This window comes from Belonocnema kinseyi, chromosome 10 (genome assembly GCF_010883055.1).
Source record: "Belonocnema kinseyi isolate 2016_QV_RU_SX_M_011 chromosome 10, B_treatae_v1, whole genome shotgun sequence".
NCBI classification, from domain to species: domain Eukaryota; kingdom Metazoa; phylum Arthropoda; class Insecta; order Hymenoptera; family Cynipidae; genus Belonocnema; species Belonocnema kinseyi.
The window spans coordinates 40783656-40797558 of NC_046666.1; positions in this window are offsets into that span (position 1 = coordinate 40783656).

Genomic DNA, 13903 nt, shown 5'->3' on the forward strand with positions numbered 1-13903 from the left:
ATATATCTAGTCGGGAGTGGTGCTGACTGAAAACAGATGATTTGGAGCGATTCGCGCGCCATCTGTTGGTCATTCTAAGGACTTATTGAACTACCCTCGTGTCTCGAATTCAAGACGAAACAAGTAGAATTCCTAATTCCCAAAGAAACCGGTATTAGGATGACGTCTGTCTGTCGGCTTTGTCATTATCGTCGTTGTCGTTGTAGTCTGTAAACACAGTAACATTTGAAGTAATTATTTTATTGAATTTCCCTTTGACACACTTTATAAGGATATGAAAAGAAAGGGCGATTTCGTTATCCAGCTATTTTAAATAAAAATGCAATAATTTGGAGAATTTTCAAAATTTTTAGGACCACTTTTTCAAGATTTGAAATTTTCATATAGTGCTAATGACTATTCTATGTCATTCAACGCACCACATGAAAAACAGTCAACAAGAGAAAAATATTAGTTTTTAAAGACCTACACGATTATCATAACAACTTTTTGAATTTTGTTAAAAAATCGAAATTTCAAATTTTTGTCGCATTATATATTATTACATTTTCATCATAATGAGAAGGCATTAGTTTTATGTGAAAACTTTCTATCGCTAAATAATTTGAATAAATGTATTATAAGTTTGATACAGAAGTGTTAAACATAATATAGAAAATTTAACATTTTGTACAAAATCGAGTGCGAAGCACGAGATACGTGATGAGAATGTGTTCGTTAAAGTCGAAGAAGCTTTAACAAAGGAGAATTCACAATCACCAAATTACAGTTGTCGATGTTTGGTTCGTTAACCTTAATAGGTCTGTGCACAAATGTGGGGCAAATACCAAGACCGAGCGCAAAAGGCGAGACAAATGCAGCATCGAGCGTGAAACGCGAGACAAGAATACACCTTCGAGCGCGAAGCGCGAGAACCAACAGTCGCGCGCCCTAAGCGCGCTCAAACTTGCGAGCGAAGTGAGCCGCGTGCGTAGCGTGCAATGAGAATGTGCCCGCAAAGCGGGCAGATTTTTTTTTCGAAATGAAGCTAAAATATTAAATTTAATCTTCTTATATGGTAGAAAGATATCACAAAATTAGTTCATTAGCTGTATTAAAATTTTGTATTAGAGCAATTGATACTCGTTTCTGATATTGCTTCTAAGTATGACAGAATACTCAATTTTTGATAATTATAATTTATTATTATACTCATAATTAAAATCAGTTGATTGATTAAATAATAGTTAAAACTATGAATATATTACAAAAATCATAGACGCTTAAGTTATGAACATTTTTTATCTCTGATATTCCGTGAGATTGGTTCGATTAGTACGAGATGTTTAATCAACAAATTATTTAATCTGACTTGCGATTGCGGGGAAGAACCGAATTTTTGCATACCATAGTCCTAAAAATAACAACTTATCCGAAAAACTCTTTAAAACACAAATAAACTTAATGTGCATCCTAATAACTAATAATTTACACTGTTTTCTTAGTTTATATTTTACAATAAATTAAATTTGAAAACTTCAGCAATCAAAAGAAACAAACACAACCTTTAACTTTTAAAAACTTCAATACAGTCGCACAGCTGCCAATTTGGACGGCGACATTTTTCGAAATTTCGCAATTTTGTCCTAAAATATTTATAAATAATAAAGAAAGAATGCTTCTTATAAATGAATATTTTTTATTAAACTCAAAGTCTTGATTCTATTCTATAAATATGCCATGAAAATGTTTAAGTAAAGTAAGAAATATGTATAAAGAAGAGGCGATTTTTTTTAAATTAATTTTTTGCTCGCATACATTGATTGATTATAAAATTTCAATGAAGCATTGTCAGAAAATATGGTAGCCTTGCTGAAATATTATACTAAAAAAATAGTGAACATTTTTTGTCAGTTTTCGAGTTAATTCAGATTATCTACTGTTTAAAATTTTGATTATTCTTTTTCTTCGATTTTTTTTGAAAATTAATCTGTTCTGTTCAAACTTTGTCTTTTTTGTTAAAAAAATTAACAATACGGATGAACTTTTTTCTTCCTTATTGACTTATAAGTCTTTTTTGGTTTAAAATTTAACTTATTTCCTAAAAATACATCATTTCCTTTTAAATATTTATCCCTTTTGGGAAACATTAATTTTTTCTTAGTTACAAATGCAACTAGGATGCAATAGTGTTATTTCATTTTACACACTTTAGAATTTTACGTGAATTTCAAATCAGCTTTACTTCAGTTTTTTCACGAAAAACTTGAAATCCACTGTGAAATGTGAAAAATGTTAAGGCAGATGAATTTGAAATTTACGTGAAAGAGAAATAAAAGTGAAACGAAATTACATAATCAACCCACAATTTAGTGAAAATTGGTCTATTTTGGTTTAGGATTGAACTACTTTGTTCAAACTGTTTCTGTGTCTTTTGAATTTAACTATTTGGTTAAAATTAAACTATTTAAAAAAATATATTTATTTGGCTTAAAACTTTAAATATTTTCTCTGTAAACTTCTTTGTAACTTGCATATTAAAAAAAAGAATAAAAACTGCTGCTGTTTTATTAATTTTAAACTTTTTAAAAAACTACAGTTCGTTGAGAAATACAGCATTTTAGATTTTAAAACAATTTTAAAGTTCTGTGATAATCGTCAGAGTTGTTTGATTTGGAAAATTAGCCTAAACTTAATTTTTATTCGGATTATAAAATCGACATTCTCTACTTGAATTTCTGTAATATTTTGACATATATTATTATATTATTCTTTTATAAATATTTAAAAATTTTAAAATCAGTATATCGTTGAGAGTGATTCTACGCTAAAAAAGATTATTTTAAATAAAAAATACACGTCTTATTTGACCCTGAAACAGGAACAGGAAATATACAAATGATGCCGGGCTTCCGTTAATTAAATGTTTGCTAATTTTTTGTTGATTAGTCATGTGTTCTCAGGGCTTCTGACCCACTTTTCTCTGTAATGCTTAAAAAAAAAAATTGAAAAAACAGGATTTTGTAAGATTTTTAATTTTATTGCAACAGTAAGGAGGACACACTATTAATCTTCTGAATCTCCATCTCCGCCAGTATGATTTCCGCAAAGACCACCCAATTGTATAAAAGAGTGTAGTACCCTTGTAAACCATTGAGTTGTGCATCTAATGTTCATAATTTTATTTTAAAAATTATCAAATAGAAAAGTTAATTAATTGATTAAGTATATAAAACTGCTTTAAATCTTTCAAATCTTTTTTAAATGAAATCCATATGACGTGAAAATGAAATTCATATTCGTCGTAGAGCTCCTCATCCTTGCGGTTTTCTTTATTTTTATTGGTAAATATAATGATACAATAATGCATGAATAGCAATTAGTAAAATATTCGGAATTAAGTTAAAAACTTTAAAATATTTGTTAAATCTATTGAAAAATTCTGACAATTTAAATTTTTGTAAGAAATCTTTGAAATCTTTTGAAATTTGTGAAATATTAGAAATTTTGGAACTATTTGTTAATTGACTGAAACTTAATGTCTGTTAAATTTTCGAAAATTTTCTGATAAATTAAATAAGTTTTATTATCAAATCTTTGTTGAATCTTTGAAATTTCTGTAAAATATATCTGAAACTTTCTAAATCCTTTATTAAATCTAAGCCTTTAAATTAATCTTCAAAAAATTTCTGACGAATTAAAATTTTTTCAAGGAAATATTTATGGAATCTTTAAGTTTTTTGTGAAATATCTGAAAACTTAGAAATCTTTTTAAATCTTTGATATGTGTAAAATACTTGAAATTTTGGTTAAATCGTTTTAATATTTAAAATTTTGGAAATCTTTGAAATCTTGTTTAAATGTGAAAAATTTATAAAATCGTGAAAATCTCAATTCTTTGTTAAACTCTTCGATAATTTTCTAACAAATCAATAATTTTGCTTTCATAAAATATTCAAAATCTTTCAAAATCTTTGAAATTTGCACAATATTGAAAATTTTGGCAATCTTCATGACGTTCTTGACATGACAGTGTTTGTGACATTTTCTGATAAATTAAAAAAAATATTATGAAATCTTTGTAGAATTTTTTTAATATCTCTGAAATCTTAAAAATATTTCAAAATCTTTAAAATATTTTAAAATCTTTGACATTTTTGTGATATTGGAAATTTTTGAAATAATTTTTTAGCCTTTGGAATATTTAAAAGTTTTTAAATGTAATTTTTATTAAATATCTTAAATCTTTCATATTTTTGAAATACTGGAAATCTTGTTTAAATCTTTGAAATTTGTGAAATCTTCGAAATGTTTTGTTTACATGTTAAAAATTGATGGAATCTTAGAAATGTTTAATGTTATATTTTCAAAGAAATTTCTGATAAATTATCAATTTTGCTTTTCTGAAATCTTTGAAAAATTTTTTGCATCTTTGAAACTATAAAATATTGTAGGTTTTTTTAACTTTTGGTTAATTATTTTTAATATTTTTAAGTCTGATGTTTTTGAGTCTGTCTAACGTTCGAAAACTTTCTGTTAATTTAAGAAATTTTTGAAGAAATCTTTGTAGAGTCTTTAAAATTTCTGTAAAACACATCTGGAGTCTTTAAAATCTTTGAAATTTGTGAAATATTATAAATTTCTGAAAAATTTTCTAAGTATTTGAAATCTTCTTAAACTACTGAAATATTGAAAACCTTAAAGTCTTAATTGAATATTTGAGAATTTTCATATAAATTAAACAATTCTTATGATATCCTTGTGGAATCTTTGTCATTTCTGTGAAATATATCTGAAATCTTTAAAATTTGTGAAATATTATAAATGTCGAAAATCTTTAATAAGTGTTTGAAATTTTTGTAAATTCTAAAAACCTTAAAGTCTTTATTATATCTTTGGGAATTTTTGGACCAATTAAATTTGTTATGAAATCTTTGTGAAAGCTTTTTAAATTGTATGAAATATCTGATATCTTTAAAATCTTTAAAATCTTCGATATTTGTGGAATATTGGTTAAATCTTCCAAATTTTAAAAATTTGTGAAATCCTCCAAATCTTGTTTAAATCATAAAAATTTATAAAATTTTTAGTCTTCGTAAAATTTTCGAAAATATTCTCATAAATTAAACATTTTTTATTGAAATCTTTGAAATTCTTTTAAATATTGGTAATTTGTGAAATATTAGAAATTTTGGAACTGTTTTTTAAGTCAGTGAAATATTATAAAAATTTTGATATATTTGAAAACTTGGAAACCTTGAAATCTTTATTAAATCTTCCAGATTTTTTAAAAATTAAATAATTTTTTTGAAATCTTGGAAATTTTTGTGAAATATCCTAAATCTTTAAATGCTTATCAAATCTTTGATACTCGTAAAATATTGGTAATCTTGATTAAATCTTTAAAAATAGTGAAATCTTCGTAATCTGGTTAAAATCTCTTGATTGTATGAAATCTTGAAAATCTTTGAAATCTTCTTTTCTTTTATTTCAGAGATAATTGTTTTTTGATTTTTCAGTTTTGTCTGAGATTAAGGCATACATTAATTTAGAAATTATTAATATTATCTTCAATCAACCAGAAGCGATCAAAGATTGTTTGGGTCACCCGTTTATATGATAGCTATATTCTATGCTTAGACTAACAAACATTTTGTTGACCCAATACATTTTTTTCAATAGCTCTAGTATAGTCTAGAATATATTTCGTATCTGTATCTTTATTTTTCAGTAGAAGCATTTCAATCTACCCGGACAGTTGAACGAAATTTATTTCAAAGTTTGCAATATATCATATTTTTTTGCAGGCCTGAGTAGGCAGACCGATAATATTAATCAAGATTCGGGACTCTCTTTCCAAGAGCAACCACCTCTTTTTCGAAGAAAAAAAAGTCGAACTTTAGATTCAGGAGAAGAGACAAATTCCAAATCGAAGGAGCCCACATCATCAGAGCCATCAGTCACAGGAAAATATAGATCAGAATCACAATTTAATGAAGTTCAATCTGCACACCGACTTGTCAATGGACAGCCAAATACAGCAATTTATCACCATCCAATACCTGGTACAAGGTCTGTTTCGCCAACCTCTTCTTCAGGTGGCTCTAACAGCCCTACCCTAGAGTCCTATCCAATCCTAGAGTCCAATCCTATCCTAGAGGAATATCACAATAATGATAGAGCGTCTCTACCCGGTACTCCTCCAGATCAAGGAATCTTGCATCTTCGTGATCCACCCGCTTCTCCGAATAGCTACAGGGTACCTAGAAGAGATACCATCAAGCAAAAAGATGCCTCTACAAGAAACCCACGACACCAATGATTCCCGGGAAGCGACCAATTAATGAAACCAAAATCAAGCTTTTCTCTAAAAAATCTTGGATTGGAAAATTTCAGATTTACAGAACCATCAGTCACAGGAAATTATAAAGCACCATCACAAATTGATAAAGTTTATCCTTCACAAGAACCAATCAACGGAGATCGAAATCCATTAATGTATCTTTTTTCAAGACCTACTAGAAGGCTTGGTTCGTCAACCTATTCTTCAGATACCTCTACCAATCCTTATAAGACACGAATTTCAAACTGAACATTATTTTAAAAACTGGACTCTTAACACGAGTCCTACACATCAAGGAATCTTCCAATTTTCCAAATATAAAGTATAAATTTGAGACATTAGCTAGTGAAGGCAGACATCAAGGATAAGCATCTACATGAACCTCAGGATACTCAGAAAAACACCATTAAATTAAAGGAAAACTTGTTTAAAACAAAACTTGGATCAGAAAATTTAAGATTTTCAGAATCACCAGTCACAGGACATTATAGATTATCTTCACAATTTAATTAAGTTTATCCTTTACTAGAACCTATCAACGGACACCAAAATATACAAATGTATCTTTTCTGAAGACCTGGTTCAAGACCTGGTTACCCAATATATTCTTCAGTTGGCTCTAGCAATCCTACCAGAGAGAAATGTTAAAATTAAGAAAATTCTGTAAACCGGACTCCAACCACGATTGTTGCTGATCAACAAATCTTCCAATTGTAACAACTACCTTCTCTTGTAAGTAGAAATGGAAGACTTTTACTTAGAGAAGGCAGACATCAAGGATCATTATCTACAATTTTGCCAGGATACCTAGGAAACCACTATTAAATGAAATCTCTTATTGCTTTCTGTATTGTGAAAAATTTAAATAATATCTTTAAAATTTCTCCGTGAAAGCATGGTTTTCATTTAATTCGAATGCTTAAATCCTATATTAAAACGCTCGAGATATATTTTTTGATTGAAAATTCCATTCTTTAGTTAAAAATTTGTTTTCATTTTCAAAATTTTTCTCTATAGCTGAAAATTTAATCTTTTTTTGGTTAAGAATGAAACTTTATTGGGAAAATTTAATTTCATTTAGTTTAAAATGCAACTTTTTGGTCAAAAATGATTCAAATTTCGTATTGGACTCAACTATCATGTTATCCATATATCCTTTTTGGTTGAATTCAACTGTCGTTATTTAAAATAAAAATATTTTATGCTCGAAATAATATCAACTATTACATTTTCTTTATTAAAAATTAATTTATGCTGTTGGAAATTACACTATTTTGTTAATATTTTGTTGGAAATTAATTATTATTATGACTGAAAATTAATGTTTTATTTTTGGCTACAAATTTATCTTCATCGGTTTTAAATTCAACAATTTGTTTAACAATTCTTGTGCTTTGTTGAAAATTTGTCTTGTTTAGTTCAAAATTTGACTATTTGTTAAAAAAATTCGTTTATTTTCTAGAAATTTTTGGTTAAAACCAGAATATGTTTCTTGGAAATTTGTCTTTTTGTTTGGAATATGCATTTCGTTTGGTAAAAAATCATTTATTCATGGTTACAAATGCAACTGGAAAAGGAAACGTAATTTCGTTTCAAAAATCTGAAAAATTCTTTTTTTTTAGAATTTGTAAATGCCATGTACCTCTGTTCATAGTTTTCCAACAGGCAAACAATCTCGCCTAATGATTTTTTATATCAAAAACAAAATAACAAAAAAAAGTAAAAAGAAAAAAATGTTTCTTTTTGAATGCCCTACAAGATTATTCTAACAACTTTTTGAATTTTCTCAAAAATCGAATGCTCAAATTTTGACGGCACAGAAAATAATGAAGAATCCAAATTTCCATTTTTCGGCCAAACTATGCAAGATACGATAAAACATGAATGAATAAAACTGTGCACCCAAAACCGCTCTACACACTTTTTATTAGTCATTTTCAGATAGAACGAGCAGATTTTCTTTTAATCGTAAAAAATAAAACCAAAAATCAAAAATAAATTAAATTTTTGGAAAAAGACAAAAAAGAGAAGAAGAAAAAAGATAAACAAAATTCGTTTGTGAGCGCATTTTGAAAATGTTTGACACCAATTTTTTCAAGATTTTAAAATTCTCTGTACAGTTATTTGTAGTACTCAAAAAGACAAACATTTTTTTTTTAAGACTCATTTAAAAAAAAAATTACCAGACTTATACCACTTTCAAAATTAAAAAAAAAAACGAAAATGAAAATTTTGAGCCAAATAATGCACGGTAGGAAAAAAGTGAAAATGAGAGAAATGTTGCTTTTTTAATTCTCTACAAGATTATCATAACAACTTTTAGAATTTTCTTGAAAAGTAGAAAACTCAAATTTTGACAGAAAAAATTATGAAAAATAAAAATTCCATTTTATAATCAAACTATGCAAAATACTTTTTTGATCAGATCCGTAGTTTTTATTTTATTCTCAATACAGCATTAAAAAAAGGAAATTAAATTTTTGGACAAACGACACATGCTATGAAAAAAATGCATGGATACAAGTTGTTCTTCTATAAAGGAAATCTCTTTCTTATAAATTTGTCATTATTAATTTTGGGATAGGATGCTTTGTTCTTGTTTTAATTGTCAAAAATAGCATTAAAAATAAAAAATATTTTTTTTTGAAAAAACCACGCAAGGCGCGAAAAAACAATTATTTAAAAAAATTTGTTTTCCCAAAAAGGATATAAAAATTCTTTATTTATAATTTATAAAAAGCAGAAGTAAACTTTTATTCAATCATAAAAAGTAACATTCAAGATAAAAAAATTACAGTTTTGGAAAAAATACACAAGTAGGAATAAAGTATTTAATAACAGTTTGGAATGCGCACTATTTATAAAAATAAGAAAATAAATATTTTCGTGGCAGTGTTAATCGAATTCGCATAGATAGCGCTAAGATTTCTTCGGCATTGGTGGGAGTGCCCAGATTTTCAAAACTTCTCGAGATTGGGACTCTCGAGGAGAAATCAAACTCGGCTAACTTGAGCGGCATTCGGATGGATTCGGCCGTCATTTCCACTCACCGAGGCAGCGTGTGAATTACGAACGTGTGAATGTGTGAATGCTTCGTGGTGTGAATGCTAAAATTTCCAAAGCTGAAATCTCAGATTTCTCAGAGATTGGCTCCTTGGCAATGTCTAAATAAGCAATACGAGACCGAGGTACAGAAATAAATATAACATGTATTTGATATGATAGATTTGAACATAATGTAGAAAGTTACAATTTTTGACAATATCAAGTGCAAAGTACCACACACCTGATGAGAATGTGTTCGGTATGGTCGAACGAGCTTTAACAAAAGAGAATTCACAATCACCAAATTAGAGTTGTCGATGATTTGAACTTTAATTTTAAAAGGTCTGTGTACAAGTTTTTTCTATATTATTGACTAGTTACAAATGTAACTGAAAGGCGATATTGTAATTTCATTACACTTTCTTTTCAATTTTAGGTGAATTTCAAATTCACTTCACTCCAGTTTTTTGTCAAAAAACTGAAATCCGTTGTGAAATTTGAAAAAAGCGAAGTAAGATGAATTTGGAATTGACGTTAAAGAGAAATAAAATTAAAATGAAATTACATAATCTCCTCCATGTTTAGTGGAAAATTAATCTGTTTTGGCTTAGGGTACAACTTCTTTGTTAAAAATTCGCCCCTCCGGCTCAATTCAACTATTTTATGGAAAATTGAACCATTTTGTTAAAAATTATTTTTTTAGCTCGAAAGTTTAAATATGTTCTCTGTAAAATTTTGTTGTGCCTTGTGTATATAAAAAAGAAGATATTTTAAACTGAAACTATTTGATTACTTTTGTACTTTTTTACAAACTACCATTAAATTTAAAAATGTTACGCTCACTGAAAAAAACAAAAGTTAAATAGGTTATTTCGTTAACACTTGATCAAAATACATAACTGAACTAAAATTATTTTAGTGTTTAATTAAAGTTGGTAAGTTTAAAATTATTTTAGTTAAAGGTCCACAAAATTCGATTTTAATTTATTTGTGTTAAATGTAAACTGATAAATTTGACAAATCAACCCAATTTTAAATTTTAACTGGATTGTAAAATCGACATTCTCGACTAAAATTTCTTAAATATTATTACATATATTACAATTTTATTCTTTTATTAATATTTTCAAATCGAAGAATTAGTATATCGTTAAGATTGATTATATGTTATAAAAATCCATTAAAAACCACGTGTTATTTGATAATGTTTATTAAATGTTTGTCGAGTAGTCTTGTGTTATCGGGGCTGCTGACGTAATTTTCTCTCTAATCCTTATAAACCGCAAAAAATTAAGAAAAATTTAATAGATGAACGGGATTTCGCAACATTATGAGCTTTATTCAAACAATCACAAGGCTAAATTATAAAACTTGTGAATCTTTATTTCCATCAGCAATATTCCCTCCAACATCACCAAATAGTATAAAAGATCGTAGCAAACCTGAAACAAACTAAGTCGCGCAATTAAAGTTTATAATTTTGTTAGTTAAACCTTTGAAATATTTATTTCATTTCCGAAATGTTTCTGACCTGCTAAATGTTTTTTATTGAATCTTTGTAAAATCTATCAAATCTTTTAAATCTTTTTGTATTCTTGAAATTTGAGAAATTTTTAAATCCTTAAACTCTCTGTTAATCCTTCGAAATTTAAAAAAATGAAGTCAATTTTGGTAGCACAGCTCCTTGCCCTTGCGGTTTTCTTCGATGGGATTGGTAAATATCATGATATAATAATATATTTAATGATAATGTATCAAATTTCATTCGAATCTTTACAATCTTTGCTAAATCTTCGAAAACTGTCTAAAAAATAAAATTTTTACGGAATCTTTTGAAATCCTTTGAAGTTTTTTTTAAAATGGAATAATAATGTGCGAAATTGGTGAAATATTGAATATTTTGGAATCCTTATTTAAATATTTTAAGTCTTTATTAAATGATAAAAAAAGTTCTAACGAAATACATTTTTTTAATCTTTGAATTTCTTGTGAAATTATTTGTAAATGTTTAAAATTTTGCTGATTTAATAAAAAAAGTGTTTTTAAAACTTTCTTTTTAATTGAAAATTTTTTAAATTTTATGAAATGCTTGTGACAAATTAAAAAAATATTTTTTGTTGTTGCAAATTATCTAAAACCTTTAAAATCTTTTTAAATGTTTCAAATCTTGGAATCATTGTCTGCCTTTTTAAAGTCTTTACTAAATCGTAAATTTTTTTTAATAAATTGCAAATTTTTATGAAATCTTTCAAATTTGTGAAATCTGCTATATATATTTAAATAATTGTTTACATCTTGGAAACATTTCAAGCAAATTTAAGTTTTTGTGAATACAACAATAATGTGCGAAATTTTCAAAATCTTCAAAAACTTGTTTCAATCTTTAAAACCTTCTTAAAAATTTTAAAACAGTCCTTACAAATTTGATATTTTAATGAAATCTTGGTGAAATCACTAAAATCTTCTAAATCTTCTTAAATCCATAAAATCTTTAAAATCTGTAAAATATTCGTGTTTGCACGTACAGGATAATTTCTACGTGCTGTATTAAATTCAAGGTTCAATCTGTTCAATAAATTAACACCAAAAAATGCTCTTAAAATTATTTATTAAAGAACATCTATTAAAGGAGAATTTACATAAACAAAAAGGGATAACTAACATCATTATCTTAAGTGCAAGTCGCGCTCAGTGTAAGTATACAAAAATATTTGAAAGGGAGTTCACAAAGTTCACAAAAAGAGTAGTTTTCACTTTCGTGTCTCTGCCCGCACTGGTCTTTCGGCTCCTCTCCTCCCCCTAGCGAGGTGAAAAGATCAAAATTGCCCTGATTTTCCGACGTTGCCAGAGATTTAGAAATTGGAAATTCGAAAGTTACAAAATTCGGCAACGTCGCACGGGAAATGGTCAGAGGGTCCTTGCCCGCATGGGCACCACTTGGGACTTCTTCTGGAGACAACTCTATTCATAATTTTATGGTCGCACTTAATTCTGAAGGCCAAAACGTGCCTTTGCACGTTTTGATTTTGATCCGTAACTAACATGATATGTTTAATTGTCAAAAAGTTTGAAGGGCAATCTAGTATGGTTAACATTCAGTATACGAGTCATTCAATATATTACTAATATAATACCACGTCAGAAATGTCAACGCTTTATTGTAATACGAAGTCATTCATCGATGGGAAGATTACAGACTTTGGACACAGATCTCTTAAGGACAGAATGGCCCATTTGAATGGATACTACTCGGATGGTACCGTCTTGCCCCGGATGACACTCTGTGATTCTTCCAAGTCGCCACTTTAGAGGTGGCAAATCATCATCCGGTACTACTACCATTGTTCCTGGTAGAAGGCGATTGTCTACCGGCTAAGCCCACTTGCGACGTTCTTGTAGTTGGCTGAGGTACTCCCTTTGCCAGCGCTGCCAAAAATGTTGCAGCATTTGTTGCAGGTGTTGGTATCGGCTAAATCGATTTCGTGGAATTTCACGAAGATCCGGTTATGGTATGGCAGTAAGTGAGTTCCCAGTTAAGAAGTGCCCAGGAGTTAAAGTTCTCAGGTCGTTAAGATCGTTTGATAGTGGGTTCAAAGGACGTGAGTTCAGACACGATTCAACTTGCGTGAGTACCATATAAAGTTCTTCATAAGTGAGACGTGTGTCTCCTACTACACGATACAGGTGCCTTTTGGCGGATTTTACCGCGCTCTCCCAAAGACCTCCGAAGTGAGGCGCATTGGGAGGAATCATATGCCACGATATCTGTTGATTTACAAGAAAGTCATGTACATCTCGTTGAAAATTATTATTCATTAACAATGCATGCAGTTCTTGAAGCTCATTACGCGCGCCTACAAAATTTGTCCCATTATCTGAGTAAAGAGCCTGATATAAACCTCGGCGAGAAATAAACCGTTGTAAACAGTGCATGAATGCATCGGTCGAAATGCGTGTCAATTCGAGGTGCACTGCGTTCGTTGCGAAGCATACAAAAACGCAAAGGTAGGTCTTGATCGTAGTGCGACTCCGCAATTTGTCTATAATATAAAATGGTCCGGCGTAGTCGACTCCTGTCGTATTAAATGCCCTGCTCGGAGTGACCCGCGATGAAGGTAAATTTGCCATGAGATATTCTGTTCCAATTGGTTTTGCCCTACAACATTGTATACATTTTCGCAGAACTTTCTTTATAGCATTTTTGCCCGACAATGGCCAATACTGAGTTCTTACAGCTGCCAACGTAGTTTGACAGCCAGCGTGCAATAATCTCAAGTGTTCATAGTGAATTATTAGTAACGTTAGTGGATTATTCGGTGCTAAAATAATCGGATGTTTTCGATTAAATGGTACGGGAGCGTTTGCGAGCCGCCCGCCCACTCTCAGCAGCCCTTGCGCATCAACAAACGGATTCAGCGGTAACAATCTATTTTTTTTTTAAACTAGCTCAGTCTCTTTTAAGTCGTGTATTTCCTTCGCAAAATCCTGAGACTGAGCCAGTTTCAAGAGACCTATGCGCGCGAAAGACAATTCATT